Below are 6605 nucleotides of genomic sequence, written 5' to 3'. Positions count from 1 at the left end.
CTTTCCCTGTTTTTCATGGGTTTTATTACTATCCTTTCTTGTCTTCCAAAATAAATTTAAAACATTTCTGAATGCTTGGGGGAAAAATAAGGTGTATATGTAGTGTTATGTTTTCACATTTATGTATCTCTGTCTTCTACAGTTTGTGGAATTCCTTGCAGAACTGTTTTTGTATTGAATTTTCAGTCTGAAACAATTCCTCCCATTTTGTACTCTATAGGACTGTAATATTTGTCCAATGATGAGCTGCATCCAACATTTTGTTAACTGAAATGGGAAGTGACAGACTGACTAAAAGAAAACGTCCGTGTCAAGGAAACAGATATTACTTCTTTCTCAGAGATTACTGAAAGCCTGGACACTGAAGACTCTGAGATTGCAGATGCACTAAGGTTTTATATTGATCCATGTTAGCCTAATTTGATCAGAAGAGTGACTTCTGTATCGTGTTATTTTCTTCTCTAGTATTTGATTGAGATGGTCAAACACTGAGAATATTGTGCAGGAAAAGGAGGGATTGGAAAGCAGAGACATTCAAAAAAAAAATACAGATTTGTTAGATAAATTCCATTTGCATTGATTTTCACTGGGGATATATATCTTTTGATGGCAGCTGTCTTCAAAATAATATCATAATAGATAATACTCTGCTACATAATTTTGTATTTTTATTACTTCTTTTCACTGGTATTTGTAGAATAATTTAATCACTGAAGTTGGTCAGTACCTGCCCACTCAGCAAAGATATTTTTCTTTATTGTATTGTCAGTGGGTTTTTTTTGGCAGAATAGAAGGAAGCCATAGTTGTTATGCAAGAACATGAAATTGGAAAATGTTTGAAGAACTACAAAATGAGGGTGAAAAAGTATCAGTTATTTCCTAGTCTTTCAGAAGTAGGTCTGGAGTGCAGGGAGTGCTCAAGAGCACGGGCTGTGTCTGCTCTGCCACATCAGGGTCCTGGTGCTGGTTCGAGGAGCCCCTGCCCTGAGGGTTTGTGTCCTTCAGCTAAGGATGGAGGCAGGGGGTGATAAAGCACTGTGAGATTATCACCATTTCAGAGGTTCCCTCCTGACATCGTCCCCAGGAACTGGGAGCCTATAGAGAGCAGCATGGGATGGTGTGGAATTCTCTGAACAGAGAGAGACATAATTCTCTCTCCCAGGGTTTTTCCTGGGGAAAGCAGTGAGAACTTCAGAGAAGAAAACAATTCTTATCTCTATTCGCTGCTCCTATTGTTTTGCACATGTGGAATGTGTTATGGAAATTGTTTACCTGGAGTGATTTGTTAATTGGACACTGGTGAAAGTTGTTTTGAGTGATTAGCCGGTCACTCAAAGCCGTGTCCTGGCTGTCTCAGGGGTTTTCTTTTAGTATTCTTTGATATACTATATTTTTGGTATGTAATTTAGCATAGTATTAGTGTAATATAGTATAGCTTAGTAAAGCATTTGTTCAGCCTTCCTGAATCATCGGGTCAGACCACATCACTCCCTCCATCAGGGGCTCCTGGCATTGACAGGATGGTGGCTCAGAGGCTCCTGCTCAGGCAGCAGGCGTGGCAGGTGCTTCTGACTGATCTGCTCTTCTCCAGGTCCCTCACCCCCTCCCTGGAGACACGGATCCAATCAGCCCACTGGAATCCCTCTCCCAATCCCCCCAGATTTTCCTGAGGAGCTGTGCCCTGCTCTCCCTTCCACACTCCTAGCAGGGAACCTACATTTTATCCAGAGTCACCCCTTTAGGGATATGAAGCTTGCTGAAGGTGAAAAAAGTCCAGTGGGATTTTGCTTGCCAATCCCATGTAAAGGAAACACATGATCTGAAAATTATGTTGTCTAAAAGTTTAATATTAAGACATGAGAAGCCATTAGCTTGTTGTCATTCCCTGGCAAAGATCCCAATTTTGGTACCAAACTTAGTATTGGATGTCTTCTGTCCAGTCAAATAAAAATAGCACCAAAAAGCATCCATTTTGTACAAACTGAAAAAAGACTGGCTGTACAGTAACATTGGTAGAAGCCTCAGTGAGACAGGGTAGTTATCACATGGTGTCATCACATCAGTTGCAGGGCAGTTATTAGTTTTATTTTTCCTTGCAGTTATGGCTCAGGACAGGGAAAATGTGGTATATTGCTTTCTTTTTTCTTTTCTTTACTCAGGAGATTGCATGCTTTGTCAAGAGTGCATTTGTTAGTCTCAGTGTCATATTTATATTAAAGACATAACAGAATCCTACTGCACTATCAATTGCTTTTCATTACCCTTGTCTTTGCTTGCAAAGGTCATCACCTCACATTGAATCAAATTTGGAAAAGAGTATTTTCTTTAGAAGCAGAATTGCAGGCTGAATTTCAAGGCAGTGCAGTTTGAGAAAGTTGATGTAACATCTTCCCGAGTTTCCTTTTAACAGATAAAGTTAATTCAGCACCTTTGTGTGGGCAGATTGCATTCTCCCCTGTCAGAGTTGCCTTGCTTTTGTTTTGTTTCACATTTGAATAATACATTTGATTACCATGGCAAATGTTGCAGCGTATGCACGCCTGACTGTAGTGCCTAATTAACTGATGATAACAAGGCAGGATTGCCCTCTTCTCTTTCATAAGCAATCATATACATGACAGTTCTTTTATCTTTCTTCAAAATTGACTTGCTCTCCTGACCCTTCAGCAGCTCCTGTTTTGTGTGTTTACCTCTGATGTCTTTGCAAGACTGTTAATTTTCTGTGGCATATCCTATCCAGTTGTAATTAACACATCGAACAGAGAAGAAATAGTTCTGCTTGCAGATGCCTAATGGAGGAATTCTTTCTTCCAGTAATTATACAGCTTCATTTTCCTCATTTCCACTGACCTACCAGGATTTTGGGCTGGGTTTTCCTTGTTTGCTTGGCTTTTTGTTGAGAACAGCTCCAGTGGTGCAGTGCTATTCAGGTGGAGAAAACAAACTAAAACATCAGTTTGTGTACAAAAACTAGTTCATGTCCACATATCAACTTAGGGGCAGTCACTGGCAAGTTTGGTAAAGGTTTGAACTCAGCAAAGTTAAATTGGAGCTAAAAAGTGTTGTCATCTTGCATGTATTTAATCCTGAAGTCAAAGGCCTGTTCTTATAATTAGAAACTTCAAGAAGCACTTGACCTATTTTAAGGAAGCATTGAAGTTGCATGTACATAAAGCAAATATTTTCCACCATTGTATCTTTAACTGAACTTAGATTTCAAATAGATGAAACCAGGATTTCTACTTAGTGTTTTATAGCTAGACTGAGAATAAAGCCATAATGAGTCCAAGTTCAAAGAGAGGAAGGTAGAAGAGGAAAGGTTGGCAGTTACAGTAATAAAAACAGGGGCAAAAAGAACAGCTTTTCTGAAGGACTCAGGCTGGAATAATAATGATAGAATTGTCTAAATCGATATATCTCTTGTCAGCCTCACGTCTGATGTTTGAATCAGTCAGGCCTTTTCTGCAAGAGCTTTCCTCAGGAATATTGAATTATTTATTATTTGTATCTTTTTTCTTTCCCTTTCTGATGATTTTTTTCTTTTTTTTTATTTTTTTCCTAACTTAGGAAAATTTGTTTTTTATGCTGCCAGGTTCAATGTTGTCTGCTGTTTGATAAATAGCAGTAATTGGGTGTATAGCAGAAGTCATGTAAAAATGTATGACTTCAATTACATCTGGAACAATTTTTTTCTTTATATTGATCTTTTTTTTTTTTCTGTATAAGATCTGCTCTTCATAGCCTCCAGTGCTGAGTTTTTAAAGAATTACTCTATGTCCATATGTTGGCATGCACTTTTGAACCCATGCATATTTTTTTTAAAAAATGGAGTGCTGTCTCGAATCAGTTCTGCCTGAGCAGGAAGTGAAAAATTAGAGTCATTCAAATAGTGAAATATTCATATTGTATTCTAGTCAGATGAAGGATTGCATTACTTTAAAATTACAATGCCTACTTACAGTCCCTGTTTCTCTTGTCTGAGATAATGAAATGAGGGTTCTGGCCAATTAATGAAAACATCATTTATTACCGATTATAATCCAGATAAAATTAAAATATGTGTTTTGAAAGTCATGTGGTTAAGTGCTCTCATTCAAATCTTGTTGTACACCATGGTGTTTAGCTTTGTAAATATTATCAAAGATGCCAATGTAATAGAAAGGTACCAGCTGTAATTCCAAATATCAAGTCAGAATTCTCATTGCACTCCAGCTGTGACGTTTTAAAATTGTTTTTCCTCTTTATGTCTGGGCATAAGGTAATAAATAACTTGATCCAAATGTTTGATGCTGATTTATGATAAAATGGGTGAGTGTATTTGCTCTGCAATGTCCTCATAGGTCAGAAAAACCACGGGCTGAATTTCCCGTTTGGCCTGGCCTCGTGGTGTGCCCTGGCATGGGGTGATGGACTGGGTAGAAACTGAGGTCTGAATTCAGGCTGGAACTGAGTTCAAGGCTGTCAGCACTGGGATTTTGCATAGGACACTGCTGTATTCTCTGATCCACGTTGCTTTTCATTGTGTGCATTTTTGAGGGAAATGCAGTGGAATATTGCCTTGTCCTTAGTAAATACATTTTCTGTTCATTATGTAAGTCTTTGCTTTGCGTGCTTCATGCTTCAAACTCTTCTAAAGTGAGATTCAAAGTAAAGGGTTATATAAACAGTCATATTTATGCCATCCAGCAGTGGATCAAAGGGAATATTTCTCACAATTGTGGTTAATTTATGTCATTTGAAAATGTAATTACCTCATGATTACTGCCTGCTTTCTGCAGCCCCAGTCTGTGTTTTTCAAAGCAGTCATGGTCTAGGCTGGTAGTGGACAGGAGTGCTAAACAGGCTGTAACCCAAACCCTGCAGCTCCTGCTCTGCTCTGTGCCCTGCTGTCATTACAGGCAGAGCAGAGCTGGGAGCAGAGATTGCAGACTTTGCTTCAGTAGCTGTGATAATTCAGTCAATTGGTAGAGATTCTCCTGTTTCGAGTGGAGCTAATTCTCAGGCTGTTAATACGTGGCTCTTTCAGAACGTGTGTATTGGCAGAGAAATATCTCCTGTGTCTCCAGAGTAGTTTGTTTAGGAAACCCTAACTTGAAAATAACCTTTTAGGAGCAGCTGTGTAATGCAATTTATTTAAAGAGTGCCAATAAATGCTCGAATCATTATGTAGATGATCAGATGAAGCCGAGGTTAAATAGATAAAAAAGAAGTTGGGTGGTGTTTTTGCCCAAAGTCTTGTTTAAGCCTCACTAGTCTGCTTTTTCCTGTAGCAGTTTGACAAAATTGCCTTTCCTACCAGCAGCCTGTTAGGTGCTGTGCACAGAAACAAAACCCTATTGTTTTAGATTTTCTTTCATATCATGTAGGTGTCTATGCCATACCACCCACACAGGAAAGCAAGTGAGCTGTGAAATATATTCATTGTTAGAGTACAGGGGAAATGGAGGCAAGCAATCGGCAGTAATAATGTACGACAGCAAGGGGAGGCTGCCAACATTACCTGCATTATTTCGGTTGCCTTTTTCATTATAGGTTCGGGAAATAGGCAGCAATTCGATTATGGCATGATTTGGGATGGAATTGCTTGCCGTTCACTGACCCTGTCACAAGGGGATCAAATGAGAAGTCAGCTCAAATAAAGTTTATAGTGTATTAACTGGACCAAGCACTGCCTAGCCTGGGAGCATGATTTTTCATCTTCCAGGGTTTTGTAACTGCTTCTCAGATATATTTGTACCTTAAGGCGAGGGGGGGAGGGGGAGAGGGGAGGAAAAAAAAAGGAAAAAAGAAGGATTGGCTGAGATGTATAGGAATGAGCTCGTTGGCCAATAGTGAGCATTCCCCTCCCCTCCCATGTGCAAATCTCAGCTCCTCTCTAGCTTGTGAGAAGCAGCATGATTAATAACACTGAGGGAACCTGCCTGTTGGATTATTAATTTTCCATCCTTTTTCCCTTCCCTTACGCATACCCCTGACGCTTTGCCTTTTTTTAAAGAAAGCTTTTTCTTTTTCTCCCCCCTCCCTTTATTTTCTTTCTTTTTTTTTTTTCCCTTTTTTCCTTTTTTCTTCTTCTTTTTTTTTTTTTTTTCCTTCCCATGGAGCTAACCACTAGCCACTAATATTCTCGTGGCTACCCAACCCTGCAAGGGCTTACTTCACAGTGGGGTGAGTTTGTATATTAAAACAGGGGATTCTGCAACGAAGCAGCAAGAAGAGACAGGAATGAAAAAAAAAAAAAAAAGAAAAAAGAAAACCATCCCTGAGACGCTTGATTACAGTACAGTTGCCTTTAGCCTACTACTGCTAAAACTGGAGTTAATGCTGACCTAGAAGGCAAGAAATGTGTTGCAGCGTCTGCCTGTTAGTTTAGAGAGCACCGCACTGCACGGGCAGACAAACATTGCCTCTCCTTATTCCAGCTCATTAAAACTGGCCCTTTAGAAACCTTGTTTGCGTAGGGAGGGTGCAAACGGAGAGAAAATGGGGGTTAATGGCAGGTAATTGGACAGACTGCGGGGGTTTTGTTGGTGATGCTCGTGGGGTTTCTCTGCGCTTTTTTTTTTTTTTTTAAGTGGCTTTTTTTTTAATATATACATACATATATA

At 39.4% G+C, this 6605-nt stretch overlaps 1 protein-coding gene across 26 annotated transcripts in view; it reads left to right on the top strand.

The window, feature by feature from the left end:
- The window catches only part of RBFOX1 (RNA binding fox-1 homolog 1), a 667961-nt gene that overhangs the window by 476516 nt on the left and 184840 nt on the right, over positions 1–6605 (top strand). Inside the window, exon 1 of one of the 26 annotated variants that reach the window (XM_031062659.1) lies at positions 6018–6165. The exons of the other annotated variants lie outside the window; for them this stretch is intronic. The gene's annotated coding sequence lies outside the window, so the exon portion shown is untranslated. Of the gene's footprint in view, positions 1–6017; positions 6166–6605 lie in introns of those variants that run through there. 26 annotated transcript variants of the gene reach the window in all.

This window comes from Geospiza fortis, unplaced genomic scaffold, assembly GCF_000277835.1.
Source record: "Geospiza fortis unplaced genomic scaffold, GeoFor_1.0 scaffold146, whole genome shotgun sequence".
NCBI classification, from domain to species: domain Eukaryota; kingdom Metazoa; phylum Chordata; class Aves; order Passeriformes; family Thraupidae; genus Geospiza; species Geospiza fortis.
This window is presented reverse-complemented; position numbering and strand designations above follow the sequence as displayed.